Genomic DNA, 14321 nt, shown 5'->3' on the forward strand with positions numbered 1-14321 from the left:
TAAAGATCTGTTAACTATTTGTTTCTGTTTGTTACGTAATATGTTGTAAAAAAAGGTATTTGAAAATGGTAGCTATTGGCTTAATTTAACAATGTGGGCATGGGAATGAAATAGGCACAAAGGAGGCACCTGTTTTATAACCTCCCCCTCCCCCCCACACACACAAACACCAGTAAAAAGTGTTGTGAAATAAAACACATCCTAAAAGAAAAGGGTTTTTATTTGTTTGGGTTGTCAGACCAAACAAATAATGGTAGCGAAATTTCAGACCCTGATGCTGTTAATTGCAAATGCTGAAAGTAGTCTGCTTTTTTGAAGCGGTTACCTCCCTTTATATGTACACTAAAGCCGAAAAATTCAGGAGAGATCACTGCGTAAAGATGGTCAAATGACAGGTGCATTAATTTTCAAGCAAAATAGTTCCCGAATGGTCGAAGATTTCTAATATTGTTTTATTCTTTATAGATATACATGCTTATAGTAAGCTCCATGATTATTTACATCTGTGTTAAACAACAGTTAGCATCGAAATAATAAGGGTTACAAACCTTAATTAAGAATGATATGGTTTTCTTTAGGCCTTTCACATATAACTTAACCATGGCCGAGGGGTTTGTGCGCTCGCTTAGGAAGCGAGAGGTCAGGAGTTCAAATCCCAGTTAAGGCAACTCATCTTTTTTTTCAAATTGTTTAAGTCAAATAAACATTGAATTGAATATCAGTGTTGCAATTAGTCTTATAGCCAATTTACTACAATTAAAACGCTGAATAGCATTTGCGGCACTGTACAAAAACAAAATTGGTTTATAATCTCACAACCTTCACCTTTCTGACATTCTGAGACCCAAACAAATTCAGCGCCTTCTGTGCTTTGATTTAACACTGACATTCATGATTGTATTCCCATGATAATGTGATTGGAAAGCTTCACATAATTTGTCACTCATCTTATAGTGACTTTTTGCTCATGTTTTGACTGTCAAGCTTAAGTGAAATCATTGTATATTTCAAATGATTTTAATGGTGATTGAACAATAACTGATAATTACAAAATGTTAAGGATATAGAATATAGGATATAGTAAAACTGCCTAAAATATAAAAAGACTGACTCACCTTTTTCTAAATTGAACATTTCCGATAGTTTCAAAAGGATATTTATAGATATTTATATGGGTCATGGGGATTATTGATTACTCAGGTGTCATTTGTTATTAAATTGAAAACTAATATGACAAAATGTGAAATTATTTTCATTTTACCTGAATACTCTCCATCTACTCTTACATGGGCATAATTTTGCCTCTAAATTGACTTAATTGGACTTTTATTCAATATATTCTTGTTTAAGTGTATTTAAAAAATAATGTTTAGGAAGTTAATGAAAAGACACATAAAGTAAAAAAAATAATACTTCGAATTAGCTTGACAACAAAACAAAATGCTGCTATTTTGTGGTTTCAACTCAAGGGAAAGAACCCTTTCAATTCAATTATTATTGTCTTATAACAAGTTGTGCCCCTTTACTTACATAATAAGCAGTTTGAATTCTACCATCAACTCAAGGGAAAGAACCCTTTCAATTCAATTATTATTGTCTTATATCAAGTTGTGCCCCTTTACTTAAATAAAAAGCAGTTTGAAGTATTATATAAAGCCCCAGTATTTGCTGTCTACCATGCTAGCATTAGGAATAAATGCTGACCTGTTTACAAATCATTTTACTCAGTATTCAGCATGCAACTGTGATTCTGTAACAGAAGATGCCAAACAAATTTTATTGCAATGTTAATTAGGTACACTTTAGAAAGAATTTCATTGGCTTAATTCTACAAAGCTACCGGAAGTAACTTAATGCATATTTACTTTAATATAAATTTTTACTTTATGAAACTGATGTCAAACATTTACATGGGAGAGAGCCTTATAATGACCCTTTTTGTAAATTGTGTAGATATGTGGTTGTAAAATTGATGTATATTTATATATGTAACCTATAAGAAACTAAATAATTGTACTGTTGCACACAAATTTACTTCCCTTGATTTTTACAGGGCATCTCGGGACTAAATCCTTTAATAAGGGCAAAGGTTTTCATGTAACTAAATCTTTTAGAATTATGCATGTATTGTTGACTTAGTTAAAAAGTTTCTTAATTTTTACAGTCATATGTATGATTATTTTGCCAAAGTTTAATTACAAAATTATTTTTATTTTCAGGGTTAGTTGCCAAGAGGAATGTAGGTCAAGGACTGAGCAGGAGTTGCCATGATGTCAGTTCTGTCCAAAATGACCACCATCACCATAGCAACCCAGTGTTGCTAGGTAGCCCACTGGCTCATCGGAAATTTGGTCATCATAAGAACATGTAAGTCGAATATCTATAAAGATTGACAGGTTATAATTATGGTTGTTTGAAATATAACCAGAGCTGCTAGGTAATGGTTATATAGCAAACAACTATTATATATGGTCATATAACCTGTCTGGAATATTTATAACAAATTTATAATATAACAAACTTCCTATTTTAGAGAAAAATAGGTGAGATTTCTTCATAAATTGATAGCAGCCATGTATATAAAGCTATATAAACATCTTGCTTATCCAATGAAAAGTGATGTTACAAACGAGCTGTATTATAAAACAATTATATACATGTATATAAAGGGAACAGAAGTGTAACTATGTCTTTGGGCAAATGATCATGTTCACTGTATTACTTGATTATCATTGCTGCAGATTTGAATCTAATACGGGGGGGAAATTTAAGATATTAAAGGAGTGGAGTGCAGTTAAGATGGTTTTTTCACTAATGTTCTTCTATATATTTATAAACTAGCACAATATCTGAAAAATTCATTCAGTTAGCTGGCTTGATTTTCTATAAAAATTGAGTAAGTGAAAGACTGATAATGTGATTATAATTTATGATTAATTGGACAGTCACAACTGAACTAAGTGCCTACCTGATATTTTATAGAAATGAGTTAACAGCATTTAACTGACACTGCTGTAAAGGGACAGAAATAAGTACATTTTATTCTGTTCATGATTGACTAATTAAAGTCAAGAATCCTTTGAGTTTTGGAAGTAACGTTCAGGGTAGAATTACTTTTATGTAGCTATAATTACAAGAGTTTGTTGGTTTGAGCCAATGACCTTTGCTTTTGACAATTTTTGTGTCAAGTGTTACACTGAGAAACAGTGACAAAAAATTATAGCGATCTCTTCTCTGTTGTCTGTCTGTCTGTCTGTCTACACTACCAAAAAGTAGCAGCAACAGACAGGGAACAAACTATCCAATCACCCCTATATACAACTGATTAAATGGCTATCATCAGGTGACAGTTGTGATCAATGATTGTTATTCTTTGTTAAGAATTGTAAATGATAAATATTATTTCAGGAAGTTGATTTGTGCTTAATTAACGTATAAGTTCCAGAATTCTTGCGCAATGAAGAATAAATGATTATGTTTGAATTAAACTATGTCATGATATAATATAGACCTTGTTTAGTATAATACTGAAACTTCATGTTCTCTCAGATCTGGGTCTGGCACTTTCCTCTTGGCAGCTCATGATTTTAGCATTTTGATCTTGTAAGCCATCATGTAATTTGTACAGAAATTTTAGACTTTTGGATTGATTGTTTTCAACTGACTGTGAATTCTTTTGAGCATGATATTTTTTCCAGGGTGTAATTATGATAAGTTGTTATAATGTAGGCAATACATCAAATATTTATCTGGTAAGTGATATAATATTGACTCCAAGTACAAATTTTATTAACTAGAGTATATTAGCCTGTGTTAAGTTATATCATTTATTCAGTAGCATAATGCTTAAAGGTGTGGAAATTTGTATGTATTGTACTTAATAGAATTACTAAATTAAAGGGAAACCCAAGGTTTAAGAATAAAAACTTGATTTCAGAAAAAGAATACTATAAATAATAAATCTGCAAATTTTCTGCCGCCAAATAATAATATTAAACGAATGATAACAAAATTTAAATTGTTAAATCACCGATTTCTACAAATCAGTAAGCGCGGCCATGTTTGTGTATTGGCCGTATAAAAACAGGTGCGCGTGATGTCATTTCCCCACATCTTTAGATTCATGATAAATCTAGTTGAATCGTAAGGAAATATTAATATAATAAAGTATTGACCAGACAATTTAATTTTCACAGGAGATGTAGAGGAGATTTTTTTATGGTTCAAAATATTTAACAATATCAAAAAAAAAAAAAAATAAAAAAAGAAAAAAAAAAATAAAGAAACGTACGGATAGCCAAAAGTTCTAGCCGTACGGCAAGCCAAAAGTTCTAGCCGTACGTGAGTCACGAACGACTAGCCAGGACGCACTGTATTGTCTAGCCGTATGGCACTTATCAAAATTATATGGAAGTCGAACGTTATAAAATTGTTGATTTTCATGCATTATTTGTTGTTTTATTTGTATGAATTATTTAATCATTTTTGTTAATTTTAAGCACATGGATCGAATAAAAAATGATTGAATAAATAAAAAGAACATTGAATGAATAAAAAACGGTGAAATGCAGTAAAAAATTTAAGTAATAAAATAACATATGCATTTTTGACTTCCATAAAATTTTGAAAAGTGCCGTACGGCTAGCCAATACAGTGTGTCCTTGCACTTCCATTATAAAAACCCTACTAAAACGTGTTCTTAATAGTACATATAATTAAATTTTTGCAGTTTGATTCTGACTTTCAAATTTAAAGGTGTGAACAAATGTTATAATTGATGTACACATTTCAAAAATATAAGAAACTCTTTTGAAAAGTAAATTATTAACATGTCTGTCAACGTATGATGCTGCGCATCGTAATCGTAGCCTTATATTAACTGCAGGCAAATCATTTTTATTGGCTGCTCAAAAATCTAATTTGCATAATTTATTCACACAATTGCTGGTTCTTACTACTTATGTCTAATACTGCGCATTGTCCATTTTAATTGTTCCTAATTTGCACCAAATAATCCTGTTTATTACATGCTTTTCGGTGGTTTATAGAAATATATCAGTGATATAAAACTGGTAATTTCACTGTTTGAAACAGTGAAATTACCACTTTGATAATTTCACTGTTTTGAATTTAAGCCCCTTACGTTGTTTCAGTGTAATACCAGCGTGCACGGTACTGGGTACCAACTTAATGACGTGACGTCGTAAATGACGTCACGTTGTATAATTATTTGGCGCGCTTTTCATTCAGTATTAGGTTAAATGTCTTTTTAAAACGTTTCTTTGCATATAATAAAAAGAAAATTTGTTTAGTTTAGTGTAAGATTGAAATATATTTCACCTTGTGAACACCAAAAGTTCATATTTCACTCGTGGCTGCGCCACTCGTGAAATATTCCTTTTGGTGCTCACTCGGTGAAATATATTACGATCTTACACTGAACTAAACAAATATCCTCTATCACACTGTGTACTGACGATTTTTATTGCTCCTTGTATGCCTCTGTGCCGACAGACCTTTTGATCATGCACAATGTTGCCTTGATTGGATAATCACCATTGTCAAATATTCTAATGACGAAATAGACATCTATTTTTCTTTACGCTTCATCAGTGAACTGAATGACCTTAGGGAGAATTAGGTTCCACACCTGTCAAATTATACTGTAGTAAATTACAGCACGTCATAAAATAGCAACACATTTTTTTCAGTTACCAATAATCATTTTAAATATTAAGTAGATTTATGATTTTTTGTTTTATTGGATTAAATTTACGGTAGTAGAAATGCGTATCTGTCTGGGAAAGGAATTTTGTAAGTAGATAACGTGGAAAAAAGCTTTAGGGAACTGGATAAACCCAAAAATATGCGTAATTATAGAGGAATGGGCAACCTGTTGCTGTTGGTACCAGTTTTGACTGGGTGCCTAAATAACCTAACGGACAGTTTTGTTTTCATACGATATTAGTCTGGCTGTCGATTTTCCTGCGCCATTCTCATTTTTAGCGTCAACGGCGGAAAATCGCGTCCTCGGCATATTGGATTTAGTTGATATTTTACCGGAAAAAAAGATACATGACTGGCGATGTACCCTATTTGGACAGCTCGTCTAGCGAAAATTAGTACAAAATAAAAGGATATATCGTCAATTTGAAGAAGTTTCTCATAGTACCCATTTAATTAATGGTTTATCTTTGAAAATTAGGCAGTCATTGCTTAAATCATGTGGTGGGATCATCAGCAAGCTTGAATATCGGACAAATGATAATTAATGTCGCGGCGTTTTCAATTAATTATTTAAAGCAATTCAGTTCCATACGATGTTTTCATAAATAATATATAATGAACGCAATAAAATTAATAAGTTCTTCATCAAGATATATATCAGTTGTACCAGCGTGTACACCTATACCGGAAGTGGGTATAACACGTCACAATCTCGGTCTCGTCTGTCTCGCGAGAATGACAGAACGCCAAAATGGCGGCGCCCATGAACTTATTTCTCAAGTAAAAATAGTGTCTTAAAACACAAATTTCTCTCTTATAGGGTTGATGTCAATAGAATAACTGTCATAGTTCCACTTTTTTTAATGATGAATATTTATATTAGACAGACATCAATCCATCCATTCCTATTCCTTTAAGGCTAGCAGAAAGTTATAACAAATTTAGGCCAAGGTGTATAACTATATCTAGTTTATTTTTATCCCAAAGTTATCTATCTCCCTTTATTTCATATTGACAGTGTGTGTAATTATCAAAGTGCTAAAAGCACTCAATGCCATTATGATGGAACCATATAATTTTATTATATCACACTTCTACAGGAAATTTAGTGCAATATGTCAAGGTGTTTTCATTCATTTAAAATATTATTAATATGCATGTGACACAAGCAAGTTAGTATTCCATACTGTAAATAATATATATGAGATAGACAAATTTTTGGGTTATAATAAACATTTTGATCTATATTTAACTCAAGGCAAAAGTGCAGTCATTGACTTTTGATTGATTTTGAAAAAATAAAATAGAGGTATTTTTACAGTTGTTTTGGCATATATAAAAAAAAACTTTTTTTCTTTAAGATTTGTTAAAACTGTTTTTTTTTGTTTGCTTTTTAAAAAAGTAAAAAAAGTTGAGTGCTGTGAGACCCCTGCCCGGCGGTGGCTCTTGCTATATTTTTTTTGTTATAATAAATCCATTTAACTGAAGGTAAATGTGCAAGCATTGACACATTATGGGAAGTATGTCTGTGTTCAATCTGTACAGACTTTGTAGATACTGGTGGGTAAAAAATTGCCTCATATGGGGTGAAACCCAAGGTTGTTGCCTATCAGAGATACCCAATAATGCCAACTTGGGGGTACTTGGTTCATTTTAACCACTTAATTAAGTTCTACCTCAGTTCCATAGGCTTCATTATATTTTACATTATAGTTATACTTAAGAAATAATATATCCCAAACTGTGATTTTATTGCTCAATAACATCACTGTTTGGAGTTCGGATGCGGGGAATTATATCACGAGGGCGTAGCCCGAGTGATATAATGATGCGCCTCCGAACGACAAACAGTGATGTTATCAAGCAATAAAATCATCGATTTGGATATATTATTTCGATTCTAACACGACATCAACAAATAAATGCTGCCGTACATGATAATTAGCTAAATTGCGTCTGATTTGTTTCCGTACTTATTGTCAGCGCGTCACATTTTTAGTGGTTACGTCACGTGTATAATGATTACGTCACATGTCTAAATATAGAACGTCAAACAATGATTTTATAGCATAATAACACACACTTTCGGTTCTTCTATGTTCAATAGGGAAAAATGCGGGTCGTGTTAGAATTACCAATACATTAAGCCCATGATATCCATGATTTATGATTTATTACACCAAACCTTTGTACTTATTTCCTAGATATTAATTTGTCAATTTTGCTGTTGTATTTGTGCTAGGGTTTCAATGGTCCTTTTCTACCATTTCAAATTAATTATGAAACCTTAAAGTTCTGCCAGTAAATTTTCGCTTTAAATTACACTCTTGAAATGAAATAATATTAGCAAAAGAGGTTATAAATACAATATAAATGATTATAGATCCTGACTGAACTCTGTTGCCAAGTTATTTTATATGTATGATACTTTACTGTATCTAGGATATTGGGATTTACAGTAACTTTTTTTGTTATAACAAACTAGATAACTGTTTACATTTTAGCCTTATCTCTGGTGTTGATTAATTTATGGATCAATCCAAGTTCAAAGCTCAGAAACAGCAGCTTGATATTGTAAACTTGCTGTAGAATTAATGTTTTAATTATGCATAATATATAGAAGAACAGTTTTATTTGGACCAAGTTATAGAGTTTTTCTTAAAGATTATATTCAAGCGGCTTACTAAATTTTTGTCCATCACAAAACTTGTGCAGACTACTACTCAATAACTTACTGGTGCAATCTCATCCAAACTTTACAGAAATGATCAGTATCAAGTTTAGTTGTGCATATAATCCGAAATTACAGGTTCAATGATTTTTGCAGAGTTATGGCCCTTTAATGATTTTTTGAAAGTTTGTCCTGACTTAAGTCCTCTTATACTACTTATGCAATTTCAATGAAAATTTACAAATTTGATTAGTTAAGCTCAATAACATGTGCATATTTCAACGGTTTTCCGGTTGAATTTTTGGCTGACTAAATATAGCCCTTGAATAAAGAAAAATGCATTTTTGCCCTGTAAATGATGTTTGTGTCTCCCACCATTCAGTTGTTGGCTATCATGAGGTCCGGTCACACGTGTGATCTCTGATCCCTCTTGTTTCAACTTATAATGTCTCAGTTTGTACAAACTACACAAAGTAAATGTATAATATAGTAAACAATAACATTACAGCAGAAACAATATTGATCTGTGGGTTTAATTAATTAGGTGAAGGATATTTCCACATTGATATATATCTTTTAGTCAGCGTAAGTGATTTCAACTGAAAGCAGACAACAAACAGAATTGGCTGTCAGCCTTGGCCATCTGTTGTTCTAATGTATATTTTTAGAAAAGTTTCTTTCCTTGTATGTATGGATGTACTGATCAAATTAACATGTGCTATATTGTATGGATAGTGACTAAACTGTTTTCATATATTTTATATTCTTGAAATAGGAAAAAATGATAATAGTCTGCAAGGGATTATAAATCATTGTGAATATAATTGTCACTCATTTGAATTTCTAAGATATTTCTTAGATATTTATCATATTTCTTCTATTTTCTTGGAGCATTTTAGAGGTTGTTATTATGTTATAGGCAAGATTAATTTTGGCTGAATTTTAGGTAACACTCTGTTGTTGGTGATCCTTTAATAGTGATCAAGGGGACTTAATCTTGTCAAAACTTTCTCCTGAAATAGCACAGTCAATATTAAAATGCCCATGATGCCTCAGAAAGGGTTTCAATTTTCTTTCATAAAAGTTTTATTTTTATTTTGGTGTATGTCCTGTTATGAGTTTCCAAAAAGTGACTTATTGGTCAAATTACTTGAAACCATGTTTTACTTCTGTTGCTTTTTGAGCAAGTAGTAAATTTATATTAATTTGGTATTTTGTATGATATAAGTCAAAATACTACTTTGTTCATAGTTTATTGTATTTATGAGAGATATTATTTTACATTTAGCACTTCTTTCTTCTGGTGATAATTAAGAGTGTAAATGCTCTAATATTTAAGCATAACAAAACCTTAAAATGTCCGCCTTTTCTAAAGAAAGAAAAACTAAAATTTGTTTCTGAGGCATAATTCTTAAAATTCACAAAAATCTTTGTTTCTGTCTTAGTCCTTGTTGAGCCATAAAGACTTTCTCAGTAATGTGCTCATTAATTTAGGGTTGAACAACCTTTTGCTGTTGTTTTTTTTTTCCTTGCGTCATCAACAATATTAACCAATAATTTGCAGAAAATTGATCGTTGAGCACTGAATCACATTATTTTATGATGACAGTCTGCTGGCGTGCTTAATTCCTTATATATTATATATGTATATTTAGTAGAGAGTCATCTTGAACTTGTATGTGTTGTTGTTGTTGTTGTTGACAATTGTGTAAGATCTATAGATCACTGGCTTAAAGAATTGGATATTTTTGTGAATTATTGATAGTAAGAGGTTGTCTCAGATTGACAGTATATTGCAAGAAAAGATTCTTCTTCAGAGACAGTGATTTTTTGGATTTATAAATTGAATAGTCCTTACAAAATCGATATAATTTAACTTAAGAAAGTTTTTGGAATTTATCATGTTCATTTTGTTGGGGATTTTTTTGTTTGATTTTTTTAAAAGAAATTTTGTGTTTAAGTGTGAAAGTTTTTGATAAATTTTAGTTGTAAAATAAATCAAGAACAAGGAAAGATTGTAGAGTGTAGAGTGTTTTTTTTTTAATTTGCATCATTATTTAATTTTGATAAAAGTTTATTTGAATTGTGGGCGCGGTACTGAAAATTGTTAGGAGTTTTTTTTTTAAAGAATGATTTATGATAAAAGTTTGAACCTAAAAAGATAAACAGTGCTTGATCTCCAGTTATACGTGCTTTATAATGTAGAAGAATTTCATTGAAGAAAATTTAAATACATCTGATGAGAGAATTCATATTAAATTTTAACATTTTATTTCTCTTTATTTTTGGAGAATTTATAGCTTGTAAAGTTGAATTCTGATAAAATCTTTGATGATTTTAAGACATGTAAATAATAGTAACTTCAATGGAATTAAATTTCTTAAGGAATATAATAATTATGGTTAGGAAGTTACAATTTATGAATTAAGTTTCTTAAGGAATATAAAATATATGGTTGGTAGCAAGTATTAAAAAATTTAGTTTCTTATTGAATATACAATATATGGTGAGGAAGTATTTATGAATTAAGTTTCTTAAGGAATATAAAATATATGGTTTAGGAAGTATTTATAAATTAAGTTTCTTATTGAATATAAAATATATGGTTTAGGAAGTATTTATAAATTAAGTTTCCTAAGGAATATAAAATATATGATTTATGAAGAATTTATAAATTAAGTTTCTTATTGAATATAAAATATATGGTTTAGGAAGTATTTATAAATTAAATTCTTAAGGAATATAAGATATATGGTAAGGAATTATTTATAGATTAAGTTTCTTAAAGAATATAAAATATATGGTTTAGGAAGTATTTATAAATTGAACTTCTTAAGGAATATAAGATCTATGGTAAGGAAGTATTTATAGATTAAGTTTCTTAAGAAATATAAAATATATTGTGAGGAAGTATTTATGAATTAAGTTTCTTAAGAAAATATAAAATATATGGTTTAGGAAGTATTTATAAATTAAGTTTCTTAAGGAATATAAAATATATGATTTAGGAATTATTTATAAATTAAGTTTCTTATTGAATATAAAATATATGGTTTAGGAAGTATAATTTACAAATTAAGTTTCTTATTGAATATAAAATATATGGTTTAGGAAGTATAATTTACAAATTAAGTTTCTTATTGAATATATAATATATGGTTTAGGAAGTATAATTTACAAATTAAGTTTCTTATTGAATATAAAATATATGATTTAGGAAGTATAATTTACAAATTAAGTTTCTTATTGAATATAAAATATATGGTTTAGGAAGTATAATTTACAAATTAAGTTTCTTATTGAATATAAAATATATGATTTAGGAAGTATAATTTACAAATTAAGTTTCTTATTGAATATAAAATATATGGTTTAGGAAGTATAATTTACAAATTAAGTTTCTTATTGAATATAAAATATATGGTTTAGGAAGCATTTATGATTTCAGTTTCTTAAAGACTATTAAATATATGGGTGAGGATTTGTATTTATGTATTAAGTTTCTTAAGGAATATAAAATATATGGTGAAGAAGTATTTTAGTTAAAATTAATATCTAAAGTAGATTTATTTAGCTGTTTGGTCTCTGCACATTCTGCCAGTGAAAATTCTGTGATTTATAAGGGAAATGGTTAATTGCTGAAAATCCTGGGAGAAGTTCCATTTGGAATCTGTTAACAGATATAAAAGAATTTATTGAGGATTTCCTACAAGACTGCTAATGAAACATATTGGAGTTTGTACAGTTAGTGTTGAAGGATTGAGGAATTACTTTGGAATGTTTCATGAATGGATTTTATTTTATTTGGAGTCTGATGAATATAATTGTTAATATTATTATATTTTGTAATTATTTTATGAAATGATTTGGTATATGTATATATACATATAATAATCTATAAATGATGTTTTATTATGATTATAAGTTAAGTGTGCGTGCAATATGCCAATGGCCAGGTGTATGCCAATGTATAATGTTAAAATAAACACTATATATGTGTAACTTCATGTAGATCATCAAAAACAACAACAAAAAACAACAATTAATGGACATTAAGAAAATTAGAAATAATTATGTAAAATCAAAATGAACAAATTAAATACAGTAATGGTAGTTTTTTTGTTGTTTTTTTTCTTGCTATAATATACCTTAATATAAATACTAAACACTTAATTGTTATTTATGCATGCATTCAATATTATAAACGTATTATATAATATTTTAGATCATTTGATTAACCATTTGATCAATAAATTTTAATCAATAAGTCACATAATATAATTATTAAACTCATCTAAGACAGAAACACAATAAGTAACTAATTAGACATAATCATATATTTCAATTCATAAGACATAGAGATAAACATGCGGTATCAGTGGCTGAAGGTCGTTGACTTCAAATCACTTGCCCCTTTAAGGGATGTTGGCAGGGGCTTTTAAATGTGAGTAAGCTGTCCAGCTTGCTATTTTTCTGAACGTTGATGGTTCTACTTAGGTGCCAGTTTGTCCCTAAAATAATGCACGTAAGGGCACCTATTGCCTACCTCCACCAGTAAATCTCTGGTGTTGTTGCCCAACCAAAAACAAAAAACAAAACAAAACAACAAGATAGATATAAGATAAAAGAATCAATAATCATTATTTAAACGTATTATTATAATATTTAAAGTGTTGATCATTAGATTTATGTTCATATAAACTCATTTAGACTTAAACTGAGAAGTATAGGAAATGAAGTTATAAATATTTAAAGCATAATTATGTAATACTGCATCATATCAGGAATCTTTGATGTGTTTTACCATTACGTAGGTTTTTATACAGCTAATTATGGCAACTTAATAATTTAAAGGACATTTAATGACATAAAGGGTTTGGATAACGAATTAGGCTTAAGGTTATTTTAGTTCTACAGATAAAGTTTCAGTTGGTAGTAGAAATTGATCTGTGAATCATTAATGGCTTTTAAGTTTTGCCTTTCGTAGTCTGTTTGTTGAATTTTTCCTTTTTCTTCTTTTTTGTGTAGCATAAGAAATTTTTGTGGCATTACTAAGAAAATTTAACTGTTTTTTGAAAATTTGAAAGTTGAAAATGTATTTGTACAAAGAAATTCATGTGGAGGGAAATAAAGAAATTCACCAAGATGGAATTAGTAATTGGATTTATGTTCATATGGAATTTCGAGTTATTGAAGTTGTGGGACTTTCATTTGATTGATTAGAAATTATTAATTAGTGATAATGTATGAAATAGAGTCAAGCTCTTTAGTGATATTCTAGAACTGCAAGCATCTTGATGAACTGGAACCAACTTAAACAGCGAAGAAGCAGCTTCCCAGCAAGGTATGAAAAAACACAATAATTGAATTTTGCTAAATGATAAATAAAACACACCTATAAACATGGATGACAAGCACTTTTTGTCATCTGCAGTATATATGTAAATAATTGAACTATTACATTGCTAATATGCTGGTTGTAAAAAAACTTACCAAAAAAAAAAAAAAACAAAAAAAAAAAAAGAAAAAATCAAATAGCACGCTGCATGCTTACAAAACTAATATATATATTGTACTTACCAATGTTAAAAATTGACTATTTGAAGAATTCAATTCATTTGCTGACGTCCCTGTGTTAAGTTTTTAGGTGTAAGCTGGTATCTTCTAACTATTGAAGGGAATGGATTGAAACTTCTAATAATTGTTCTCTGTGATTATCTGACATGATTGGCACAAGTCCCATAACTCTGATTAGCTTGTTTGCATATTTATGCCCCTTTATTATTTACAAATTCTTGGTAATGTTTTTGACATACCGTACCACCCAACTTATTTCTTATATACCCTTTGAGATATTGCTTTATTATAAACTTTGAATACTTGTTAGTGACCATTATCTCCACTTCCAGGCAAGTACTAATAG

At 29.6% G+C, this 14321-nt stretch overlaps 1 long non-coding RNA gene across 1 annotated transcript; it reads left to right on the top strand.

The window, feature by feature from the left end:
* The first annotated feature begins 2223 nt into the window (after nucleotides 1-2223).
* Nucleotides 2224-13743, top strand: LOC132743272 (uncharacterized). Its single transcript, XR_009627551.1, has 2 exons — nucleotides 2224-2367; nucleotides 13680-13743. It is a non-coding gene; the product is annotated as an uncharacterized LOC132743272 (long non-coding RNA).
* Nucleotides 13744-14321: the final 578 nt, after the last annotated feature.

This window comes from Ruditapes philippinarum, unplaced genomic scaffold (genome assembly GCF_026571515.1).
Source record: "Ruditapes philippinarum isolate M1 unplaced genomic scaffold, ASM2657151v2 ctg13962_1_1_1_1, whole genome shotgun sequence".
Lineage (NCBI taxonomy): Eukaryota > Metazoa > Mollusca > Bivalvia > Venerida > Veneridae > Ruditapes > Ruditapes philippinarum.